The sequence below is a fragment of the Pelecanus crispus genome, chromosome 9, assembly GCF_030463565.1.
Source record: "Pelecanus crispus isolate bPelCri1 chromosome 9, bPelCri1.pri, whole genome shotgun sequence".
Taxonomy (NCBI): Eukaryota; Metazoa; Chordata; class Aves; order Pelecaniformes; family Pelecanidae; genus Pelecanus; species Pelecanus crispus.
Genome location: NC_134651.1, coordinates 5430173 through 5443352, shown reverse-complemented (window position 1 = coordinate 5443352; position 13180 = coordinate 5430173).

Below are 13180 nucleotides of genomic sequence, written 5' to 3'. Positions count from 1 at the left end.
ACCCAAGTAACTTTGCTGTATCTACTAAGAAAGTATTTTAAAATTTTTATTAGAAGTTCAGCATATTAAAGGTATTTATCAGCTCTGTTATAGTCAGGGATTTAGCTGACAACATTAGCAATGCCTCCACTTGTTCCTACAGGCTGAAACGCACGATGGAAGATTCACAGGCACGTTGTTATCGTTAACCTATGATTCCTCAAAACACAATCGTTGCACTGTAATAAATATTTTTTTCCCCTCAAAGCTTCTTCTATCTGCAGGTCTCAAACTATTTTAAAAAAAGCACTAAACCCTAGCTTAAAGAGAGGCACAGAGGCAAGGTGGTGCAAGTGATTTGGAAAAGGTTTTTGAGGAAACCTGAGAACAGAGGCCAGATCGGGGCTGAGTTTATCCCCAGAGCCCTGCTGTACCTTCTGGTCACGATCTGCAATACTAAACCACATCTTCCACATGTTTCCAACTGCACAGCAAAATGGTTTTATCAGTTCAAAAAAAATTTTTTGCAACAGACTTTTGACCTGGTGCTGAGCTCTCGCTATTTTATTCCTACAGGCCTTGCTTGTATGAGTTCCTGGCCTTCCTTTGCATCACCTCTGATGTCAGCTGGGGCCCACGTGTTTCTTTAGCTCCACGTCTACATTTCAACTGCGCGAATTAATGGTCCACCAAAATTCTAGAGGTGGACAAAACTATTTTTTCATTGTAAGTGCTATGTATGTCAGCCACGTACGTGATGACAGTGTCACAAATTGCCTTGAAAACTCTTGTGGTGCCCTCAAAGCCACAGGCGCAGATACTCCAGCAAACAACCACCACAGAGCTAAGCAGCCAGAAAAGCTGTTGTTTTCAGAGAGTTGCCCTCAGTGATCAATCGACACGATTCCCAGCGTTTTCATAGCCCTACCGGCTTTCACAGGGTGCCCACAAACAGCTCTGCTGCTTCGGGGTGGGTAGGAGTCCCCTTCCCAATCGACCCTGCCAACGTATGAGTGCTGCCTTCTTGTCTGCCTATCTGGGCTAACTCGTCCATCTCTAGGTGCCACTTACATCCTTAGAACAGCTGGGAAACACGGTCCTTTCTCCCCAACGCTTCTTTGATTTCATAAAATAAACCATTGCTGCCTGCAGAATAATTCAGCCAGTTCCATTCCTGCTGCCCATCACCCTACCATGGTTGGTGCTCGATTGAACTGAAGCAACTTTGATTTCTACAAAATGTGACTTGCAGGCTCCGGTAAAAGCTTTTGAGGTAAAAAGAAAGGACTTGGATTGACTACAGCAGGAAATGGCTCAGCCCTTAGTGCCTGCATGAGATTTCTCCCTGGCTACCTACATTCTCGGTTCATTTGTTTCTGTTTGAAAATGGGCCTCTGGAACAGCCATCAGTCACCCTGAGCAACAAGCACGCTCATTTTTGGGGTTCTGCAAGCAATGCACTTGATCATCGCGTGCTGCGCAAAGCGTGGGCAGTTCTGCACCCTGCTTTGGTCGCTGAGCCCTTGTGATTCCCCGGTCACATTTTATAAGAATGTGTGGTAATGGGGTTTTTTCGGAACGAACCTCTTCTGCTCCAGGCTGCAGGAACAAACGAACATCTCCCTGCATCTGATACTAGAGGAAAACCAAAATGTTGACTCTGATCAGAGGTACACAACAAGCTGTTCTGTGATTTCTTCCTGTTTCTTTGTCCTTTTCCAAGAGGGAGAAGGCAACTGTAAAGATGTGCTTGCTGAAAAAAACTTCTGCGTAAAGAAAAATGTCGTGGCTAAGGATCAGGGCTGAGCCACAGGTGTGCCACAGGTCAGAGCCTAGCTGTCAAGCAAGCCACAGCATTGTGATAAATTAGTTACTGGTTCCTAAATGTTTGTAGGGAATTCTCAAGTCCTCAGCAGAAGGCTCATGCGATTCATCGTGCCTTCCTCACGCAGAGGATGGGGTCAAAGACTGGAAGAAGGTGGCCAGGGCTGGCCCAGCAGTACCTCCCGCCGAGGGCAACAATGGCGAGAGATGTGGCTCCACAGCCACCCCTGGCTCCACAACCTCTCTTTTCTCAAATGAGCCAAAAATATCTACCGTATAACCCACCGCCACAAGGGCGAGGTTAGGGGATTTCATGCATCAGAGGTCAAACAAATTGGAAGGTCTGCATTTACATTAGTGTATCTCTAAAGGCTGCTGGGTTTTACCATGAATTTATATAGCGTCCAGTGGAAACGTCCCTCTCCTTTTCAAGGATTTTGGTTTACAACACAAGTTAGCACAGTTTTCTCTCCTGAAAGAGCTCATATTCATGCCAAAGCCGACCATTTTACATTTGTCCATGAGGTGCAATTAAGACCTTAACTATGAACTGAAATAGATAAAAGAGGTGAGCTTTAAGGAAAGGTTAAACTTCACAGGGAATTTTATACACTGCCTTATGTCAAGGGAACAGAAAAAGTCCTAGATGGCACTTTGGAAAAGGCAGCATCCTTAATGAATGAACAAATGATATTGTTAGCTGTTCATCAGAACAAAATAGCCAAAGTTGTGTAAAAATGAGATTATGAAATTAATTCACAGACTATTTGGGATACATTATTCCACCGGTGTCAAAGAGTACGGCAAGAAAGAAACGACAAGCCGGATCTCTCCCGGCAGGAGCTGCAAAGTGCCTTTCTAAAGTAGTAATTGTGGTGAGTAACACAGGTCAGCCCCGTGCAAGATACTCCCGACTGCAGAAGCGCCGAGCTGTTTGTGTACAGGAGATATTGCAAATTGAATGCAAACAGCCCTCCCACATTACAGGGAGCCAATTTTCCGGTCATTTGTTGTAACAGGAGAGAAATGCCATGGCTCCTATACATTAAGCTGAGATGGTTTATAAGACTAAACGGTGCCCTCGCACTCAAAGAAATCCTACCTGGATTTAGCTTTACTAATAGTTTTATACTGTAATGCCAAGGAATAAAATGAGTATCTGGGAAGACATAGAGGGGATCAGAGTATTCATGAAAAGTTGGTACGGAGCACAAATGGGAGGTGGACTACTGCCAGCCACCTCGGCGCACCTCAGCACGACCTACTGAGAGCAATAGTGCTGCCAGAGAAAACGGCTGCATATTTAAGTCACAGCTAACCAGGGTCTGTGCCAGGAAATCGGTATTAAATAAAGATTAAAGGAGCTTTCTATTTCACCACAGGAATAACCAACAGGTCTTAGAAACGAACAGATGCAAATGGCTATTGCAGCAGCTACACCTTTGGAAGCTGAAGAGTGACCTCGTGGCAAGTATCGGACCTCACAGTTGTTTTATCAGCCGCAAAGGACAAGGTTAATTCAGCACCAGCCGGCGTGCTGGAGCTACTGGGAACCGGGGGATATGGAAGGGACCCGAGCAGGTGGGCAGAAGTGGAATAACTGGAGACATAGCCAGGGCTACTGTGCCAGAAAAGGTGCAGGGATGAAGGGCGTAAAACCACATGATGCCAGGTTTCATTGGCTCTAGCGTCCACGGAGCCATTTGCGTTACCTTGAAATTATACAGGTATGTATAAAGAAAACACGGGTATACAGAAATACACGTTACAATTCAGCGCAAGCTATTTCTTAACATATCTACCTGAGCCTTGGGCAAAAGGCCCCTGTAGATGAGCTCAGCTTCGAGTTTCCAGCTACTGTCCTTCTCCTGCAACCTGAGTTAGACCTTTACGAATACCTACAGCCCACCGGCCCTTTCATGAAGAGCAGGAATGTTGCGTGGCACAGCAGAGACAACTGCACTCCTTTACACAACTCGGGCTTCCAAATGCTCGAGAAGACATGGAAATGGTTCCACTTCTTGTTTTATTGATATGTCAGATGGCAATGTTATCAGATCAATTTTTGCTTGTAAAATTAGAGGATGCAGTGTGATAACTAAAAACGCTGAGATGTTTCCAACCTCAAGATCAATATTTTGATAGGTTTTAAAATAAATTTGTTGAAAATAATGCTGTAACTGAAGAAAATCTTTGTAGAAGTGTTATAATTCACAGTGATAAATGTGTGAAGCCACAAACCACGTTATTCCTGAAATGACATTGAGATTTATTCTGGAGAAAGTTTCTTTAAAATTAGAATATTGGACAACCTGATACCCTTTCACAGTTTAAAATAATAGAAAAGTTATTTAGAAAGGAATTTCACATTGGTGTTTTTGTATAAAGGTTCATAAACTCTACCAGGAGACATATCCAGCTCTGCTAGCCTGAAAACTGAAAAACTAAGAGATTGTGTGGGTTATTTGGTGTGGTTCTGCTACAAAGCAAGGTGACTCAGTGCAAGTATGAGGAAAGAATATGTCATAGCTTCTAGCCTTGCTTCGATTTGCCATATTGATTTTGACTGTAATGTAATTAGTAGTTCACCAGGTTATTCTGCATGGTGGTTCCACGCTGGCAGACATTCCCCTTAGGGCTTGTCCTCGCAGCAAATGTCATTAAATTCACAATTTACCTTAATGCCCGCTACGTTCCCCATCCAGACAAACCTTCATGTCATATTGCTTCAGTTAACACGAAGAACGGTTGGTCTACTACTACTTAAGTGTGACACAGAGCACCGTTTTCCTATCCTTTCTTACCCTGTTTTTATTTATACTATTTAGGTTTCCTGCCTTTAACAGTTGTTCTTAGGACAACTGGGTTTCCAATTCTTCGTGTAAATCTGTACAAACGGCACTGCTACCTCAGGTCTTCCCCTTACGCACGAAACTGCTTTATTGAGCCTCACGGATTTAAGCCCTTTGCAGACAATGTCACCATTAAATTAACCTAAACTCAAAATTTGAGCTGCATATATCCAATCCACGTTAGGAGTGGACCATCTGCATTATAGGAACTATAATCAGTGTCGTAAGGAGCGAAGGAAAGAAGGGGGCATTTTCATCTTGTTGGATAGCAAAGGTTTCACATCTCATAAACTATTAAACATTATAGTGTAGAAAAAAGAAGAGATTATTTGAAATTCCTCTGTATCTTAGGAAACTGCTAAGGATTCATGAATATTTCAAGGAGCCCTGGCTTTCTGGAAAAGTTCCTTGGTTCTCTTTGGTGTGCTACAGATGTGGATTTTTTCATACCAGGCACAGGATCACAGACACATGGATTAGGATCTAGCGTATATAAATAAAATCTTTCTATAGGGCAATCCCACGCCTTGCTCAGTTGGTTCACGTGAGCACAGAACAACTGCAATTTCACAAACTGCTAATTCTTTTTGTGATTAACGTTTTCTATAGCCAAATGCGCATTTACACAGAACTTGGTCTGCACGATTTGCTCATCCTGCGTAGTCTCTTACTCTGTTCACAGGCAGCTGAATTTTGCTACTACACGCCTCTTTGTAGAGAGTAGTATTCATCTCGAGTAACAGTCAGGTTCCAGTTTTCAGAAATTTTTCTTTCCTTGCCGTCATGAAATTTGTATTTTTCCTTCTGATGCTGTTTTCTTGGGACAGTTGTGCCCAGAAGCCAAAGCAGCTGCCAGGTTGGATTTCCAGGGGACCCTGCCAGAGGCTCCCTGCCTTTTTCTGTTTACTGATCACTGGGCCCCCAGTTAACACCCCATGCGCAGAGCCGCCCAACGCCACAGAGCCTTACCATCGCAAGCCTGGTGCGAGCGGTGGCATCTGTAACGCGATGGAGTCCAGCCCCTCCTCTCTGCCTCCAAAGCCCACAGATTTCATCACAGCAAATGCATGCAAGGAAAACACAGAGAAACAAAGGAACAAGGCTTCGGCCCTCCCAGGAAGGGCTTGGTTTGTTCGGTTCCTTCTGATTTCATAGGGAGCTAAAGGCCTTCCACATTTTCTATTACCGGGCCCCTAATCAATAACTTAGCCGCCAGCGAGCAAACCACATTCATCCTCTGCAAGACAGGACATACATCTGTCACAGACAGAAAATTGTAAGCTCTTAGTAAATTTTCCCCATCCCTCACAAGATCTGGGCCCACAGGGGTAGCATCTCTTGCACAGTACCAATGCAAATTGATGGATATATCACCCCTTTTTACACAAATCATTTACAACGTTCTCAAAAAATGACAGATCACTTCATTACTTGCTCTTACCAACAGGCAGCAAACACGCTAACGGCCAAAGTAATACAATACCTAATAAGAGGATTAAGTAGAGAAGATTTCTATTTAATATTGTATTAGCAGTAGCAGATACCTTCCCTGCCCATTCTAACTCCCTCACAGGATACAATGTCCACGCTTGTAAGGGAAGCTTATTGACACCTGATCAGTCAATAAATCCGTTCTTGTCTTTTAATGACCCCAAGAGCTGTTTCCACACGCTCACATAATCTTACCAGCAATTTACCCTCTTAAATTAATAATTGCCTTTAGGGCCTTTTAAACCCTAGAACCTGATTTAGCTCATTTGCACCAATTCTCTTCTAATTGTAAACCAAGACTCAGCACAGAGTGGGATTAAGCCTCACCAAACCAAACGCAGCAGCACGTAACAAATAACCAAGAGAGACCGAGACAACAAGACTCCTTCTTTGCACAAAAAGCTCGGACATCTACGAACGGTAGCAAAAAACCTTCTCAAAGGAAGAAGGATGATCCCGGAGTTAGGACACTGGATTTGGAATGAGTGGTTTTGAGTCTTTGTTGCTAAAGCCTGCATATGACATTTGCAATTAGTTTCCCTTCTGTGTTTCAGTTTTCTGTCTGCGTAAATGGGGAGGACAGCACTTTGTTATCATACAAGGACTTGATCGACAAGAATGTATGGAAGATTCATATACAAGTGCATTAAAGCATCCATGCTATGCTAATGTCTCCCATTTAAATACTATAAAAAGCTCAGTGGGCTCTTGACTGAACCATTAAGTGAATGATAGCCAAATCAGAAATGTCCAAGAAAAAAACCAGAATTACATGCTGCTATGAAACACTGGGCAACTCCTATAAAAAAAAAAAAAAATCGATGGGACAGCATAGTCGTAAATTGCTGGGGAGGTGAGCTTTATTTCACGGCTCATAAATGAAAATGAATGTCTAACAACCTGTCAGTCCTGACAGCTTTGCCTCTGGAAAGAGCTGGCTTCTCCGGTGCTGCTGCCGCCGCAGCCTCCATCCCCCGGACCCGCTCCTCCGGGCAGCGGCTCCTCTCCCAACGCAGCTGCGCCCACGCACAAGGAACCCCGGGCTGGAGCGTTAGCCAAGGGCAGGGGTATGCCCATATGGTGTCTGGTCCCCAAAATACCGTGAGACAGCAGAAAACCTCTCAAGCCTCGCAGGGCTGACCCCACCGAAAGCTGCAGCAAACGCAGCATCGGTCAGTCGAGCTGTGCAAACACCTCTCTAAATTGCAGGGTTTATTTTTACATGTTCTGCTCTCTACCTAATGACCTTATACTTCAAATAAACAAGTTATTCACCAATAACGTTATCGCTCCACTTTAAAGAAGGAGGCACAGAGAGAAAGCAGCCTGCCTGAAAACAAACAGAAAAATCTATGACAAGACTATAAATTGAAAAGGGAGCAGGGTTCCCACGTGCCTTGAAATTTGTGTCCCAGTCCAGGACCTAACCAAAGCAGAAAGATGCAGCGTTAGCTAGCCGTTTTTTTGTTAGGAAAATTGTTAACACATGGCAGTCGTCAAATAAGATTGGCAGCAGCCGTAGCGCTACAAAATACATTACAAGAGGGAAAGATGTGTATTTCAGAGACGTGGACTTTGGTGACTGCGCTGTGCTCACTGAACTGGTAGGATGGCTGAATTTGAGGGAAAATGCATGTTAATATGCAAGATGTCCTGCAAACGTGAGTAGCTTTGCTGCTCCCTTAGCTTGCTGGCAGAATATTTACCTACCTTTGTATGCCAGAAACCTAGCACGTGCCAATAAATTATCTCTTTTTGGATTACCATACAAATAACTTGTTTTGATGCTGGCTGTTCACTTAGGGAGCATAGTGCCAACCTCTGGATTCAACAATAAAAGCCAACAGGGGATCTACACAAATTAGCACTTTGTGGCCATATCTAGACATAAAGGTCTATGGGAACAATAGATAAAAATCAAATAAATTACATAAATCCCTATAGTTCTGGGGGAAAAAAAACCCAAAACCAGACTCAGATTTAACCATTGCCCCCTACTTCTTCGCATACGGAAATCAGAACAGACCTTTTTATCTGACAGTGAAAAGCATGAACTCCTGAAACCTTGAGATGACAAACCAGCCTAAAACCAGAATGCATTTTGCCTCAAGCCAAGTCCTTCACCTTATCCTCTCCCCAGACACTGCACTTGCCTTCAGCTCCCTGCTTCAAGCTGCCAGCCTCCTCATACAGCCCATGCCAGGCAGACACTTCCACCTCTCTCTCTGCCTAATCTTTCAACTATTTTCCTTTTCCATAGTGGTTTTGGGTTTGGTTTTTTTTCCCCCAATAATGATTTCTTATTACCCTCCAAAAGGCATTTGAATCTGTTTTCCCAACTCATACAGCACAATAAATTATCAGGAATTAAATTAGCTATCTAAGAGATAATAGACTTGTTCCTTCAAGGGCTAAATGAGTTTTATCATACTTCATCTGGAAGGGTGAAGATTTAAAAGTGTGCTCTTCCAACAGGTTTTGTTCCTCATCATGTATACTGAAGCCTATCTTCAACAACCACTCAAGGGACCAAGAAAAATCAGCTGCTCAGCACAGATGGCCTTGAACTAAAGGTCAAAGAAAAGAGCATGAAAAACATGGAAGTACTTTAAAACTGTTGTTGCAGACAGCAGTTACCTTTCTGTATAGGCTTCACTGTCTCTGAAATGCCTTCTCAGTACTACTGCATTCAATTTAATTTTACAAGTTTGGGTTTGTTTTTTTTTTTGTTTAGCTTTACTTTGTGTTTTAAGTGGGATTTCTGGTATCTCTCAAGAAAGGAAAAAATATTTGCTTCATTGTGGAAGGATTAGGAAATATGGATGGCTGAATTAGCCAAGACATTGTCTAATATTAAAGCAGCCTGGACTCTACATTAGACAATAAAAACTTAACAACAAAATCCCTCAAACACAGACTATGAGAACTATTTTTTCCCCTGTATATAACATCCTGATCCCCACTGGCAGCTGAGTGGATGAAAAAGCTCCACTGGACATGACTACATCTAGGAAAAATGCTGGCTAAATACCTACTGCCTAAAGTCCCTTTCAGCTTGTCAACTGACACGCGAGCAAAATCGAGTACAGTATTACTTCGACATTACCGCTTAAATACTGCTCTCAAATCACGGCTTAGTGCCGCACTCTGTACAGTTTCTTTGCAATGCACGCATTAATACGGAGATTATATGAAGACAGACATCCCTGGTATAACCGGTACTGAACCTAGAACGTTTGCAAGACCCACCAGTTTGTGCTGCCAAGCTGGGCAAAGAAGGCTTTTGTGTACAGGATCTTCCCTTACCTCGGTGAGGCTGGACCAGATGACCTCCAGAGGGTTCCATTCCAACCCAAACTGCTCACGACATTCATCACAACCTTTCTGTCACAAGCACTAACGCTGAATTGCCTTGTCCTGACCACAACAAAGTAATTCCAGCAACCAGACGCACCTGGGAGGCAGGCAATCAACCCCAGCTGCCTTTGGCGAGGGAAGAAGACGCTTGGCTACAGCATGAGTGCAAATATGCAGCAACGGGGGCCGTTGGCTAATGCACACCCAAACTGAGGAAGGGAAATCTTGATATGACTTCACTTGAAGTGGAACTGAGTCGGGGGAGACTTAAATTTCATAATTTTGCAGGAAGAAATGGTGAAACAAAGCGCAACCGAAAGAGTTTGTGATAGATACGTGGGGTGCTTTGAGGAGCTGAATGTGCTCGGCTCTACAGTATTTGTTGGCAGCTCAGGATCTCTGCACAGAAATGGCACCTTGTGAGTCTAAAGAGAGACCTTTAAAATGAACATCTAGTTAATTTTAAGAAGCACCATAATAAAGAGATTTTATTCCTTTGGGCATCCTATGAAAGAGAATTCTTTGAGGCCTGCAGGAAGCCTTGAAAAATAATTTCCACAACCCAAAAAATTAGCACAAAGAGGGGGAAAAAGCACTTTAAGGCCAAGGCCAGCTACCTCAGGCAGGCTCTTTCAGGCATGCTGGACACAACAGACTACACTTTTAGCAAAAAGTCAACAACTGGGAGACCTGGAATGGCTTACGGATGGGAGGAAGAGCAGCAAATTGCACCTGATTATTACTGTCAAGAAGTTCATTGTTTCTCTGTGAAATCTATGTTTCTTTTTGCTGTGGTTCATTCCACTGAAAAAAAAAAAGAAAACCTTTTTATTTTTCTAATTAATTTTAACTTTTGGCAGTTGCACTGCAGTTTATTGGCCAGGGTTTGGTGGCTGCTCTGCTTTCTATAGTTCTTATTGTTAGATAGTTCAGGTCATATTATTTTGCCCAAGACACTATTAATTGCTGTGACAGTTTTCAGTGCTCCTACAGATATCTATCTAATAGATAAGGCACTAATTCTGTGAATATCTTCTCTTCCAATCAGTGTGCTTTGTAAAACAGGATTATACACTGAAATGAATAAAAGGAGATGCTATAGTGAGTAGCTAAAATTAGTACTAAGGGAGTTACAAAGCCCCATGCTTCAGGAATGAACCACGTACCGGCTGGTGACAGGCAGACTTGCCCTTCACTTATCTCTAGGAAAGGACAAGAGCTAAGCGTATCAGAGAAACCCTATTCATTTTCTTTGAAAGATTCCACCTTGGCTCTACTGCACATAGCATACCATCCATACAGCCGTATCTCAAATTAAAGTATGCATCTCCAAGTAAATTAGAAAAACAATTTGTTTTACAGAAAGAGGTGAGTTACAATGTAATTAAAACAACACAAGAAGGCTGGAGAAGGAAGGATGAATTCAGACCAGTCCTAAGGGAACTCCAGTCCTTGCAGTGCTTTGAAAGAAGACATTCCGGTAGTGTACATCATCAGCACAAGAATTTCCATTAGTTACTCCCAGGAGGCACGGCTCTCCTCAGGTAGATGGCTTCACAAATATACCTCTTTACCACAGCACACTGCCCAAGCACAGAAATCACTCACTCCAAAGTCAGTTTGTATTCAGAAACAAAAAGGAACAGATTGAATGGGAACACAGCAGCAGGCTGCTTCGGAAAGATTTAAAGTCGCAGCAGACAGAACAAAAGACGTGCCACTTGCGTAGCACAAAACGCACTCGTAATTTACAGCGCAGTAGCCAAAGAGGGTGTTTCAGCATGCTGTCCCATGGTGGAAAGCAGACAGTACTCTTGGAAAGTAGCTAAATGCAAGGAGAGTGTTAACCTTCAGCAAAATACAGTCTTTCAAGAAACTTGTTTACCAGCTGCTTTTCTGCAGCAAAGTCACATTCAGTAATTAATAACCCAGGCTTTCTGGTCTACAAAAAGGTGTGTAATAATTATCTTACCTTGTTTAGCAGCACGTTGCCTCCTTATTTGCTTCCACTCGTAGGTTGCCAGTTGTCCTCAGCCTATTAGGAAGAACTGAGGCTTCAGCAAATCTGCCGAGGCTGGAGGAGCAAATCACAGTAAGTTCTATGGGGCAAGCACTTGCACAAACCAAATTCAATCTCAGAGATCCCCCCCATCCCGGCCACTCCATGCACATCCTAGCCCTCCAGCTACTCTTTCTTTGGAGGCTCCAAAGTACAGTTCGCCAAGTTTTTACCTTGTTAGGCAGAGCCCACGGATGTTCACTGGCTGTAGCTGGCTATGCTGCTTTTCTGGCCTTTATTTATATGCCCGTAGCCCATTCTTTGTAGGAGACTGTTGACCTCTGTCCTCAGCTTCCCAAAGAACCTAACAAACACCCTTCCCACGTCAGGAGGGCTGCCTTCTATCTGGAGATAGCTGCCTGGGCCCCAGGCCTGGAGGGCAGCGTGGTTTTTAATTCACAGGCAGGGGAAGGAGGAGATGGAGGAACAGGAAGACCAGTAGCAACTGGAATATGAGCACAACCGGAGCCCAGCTCACTTAATGATGGGCCTTACAGCATCCATGCTGGATTCCTGCCCTGCAGAGGAATCAGGCACATGGAGGAAATATGCTTATAGAGGGAGAAATGGCTTTCATTTATACACAGATGTTTATAATTAGAAACAGAAACCGAGATTTTTGTTTTCTCCTAATATTATCATGTAATACCTTTCACGGCAGTTATTTTTAAAAATACCTTGTTTCTTTCAGAGGGGACTACTCGCATACATTTACTACCCAAACCAGCCCACCTCCCCCAAACCCTGGTCCTTCTCTCGCATTATGAACCGCCCTATCTAGCTGCACGTACTGTCAAATTGCTTGGCATTACACACACACTTACCATGTCACATTCTATTTTGCTGTGAATGTAGATGTTTGGGATACCTGGGGCTGTTATTACTCACCTGGACTTTTTCCTCTACGTACAACAGAAGACATTACCTTTCCAGCCACGTTTATAGTTCTAAACTTGAAGATAAGTGTGCAATGAGCACTGCATCAGTCACAACGAAGGTACCGCCATACATCTTCTAAGACCACCGAGGCATTACCTTGTAAAGCTCCTGTTGAAATGTGCCTCTTCAGCTTTGTTCTAACACCGCATTTCCAGCCCTTGCCCAGGCTCGGTCCTCTCATCCCGGTCTACGCAGTCCATCTGTCCTCCGGTGTATCCCCGGTTTCTCCCCAGCACACACCCTCTCACCAGCCTACCCTTTCCCGGTCAGGCTCCCCAGGCACAAACCCTGCCTCTGCACCGGCCTGTCCCCCTCCTTGGGGCTGCAGTTCCCAAATGTCTGGTCCTGGAGAGCTAGCACTGCTTCACAGTAGCACAGGCTTGGACCTGTAATAAATTATACCAAGTTTCCAGCAGGGTTGGTTAAAAAAAAAAAAAAAAAAAAAAGAGTTCCTTGTTCTTCTCTTGAATTACTCATCATGGCAAGGATATAGAGACCTGCACGTGCTGTTATATCCCCTAGACAGCGCTGTGCAGGACTTTGCAGTGCCACACAATTATGCTCGAGCTCAGACACCTTTCATCACATAAACCGCTGCCCTGCGCGTGCGTGCTGTGCTAACGTTACCCTGCATCCAGCACCCAAACTACTTCAGGCATGCAGGTGTCGTGCTGAGTTG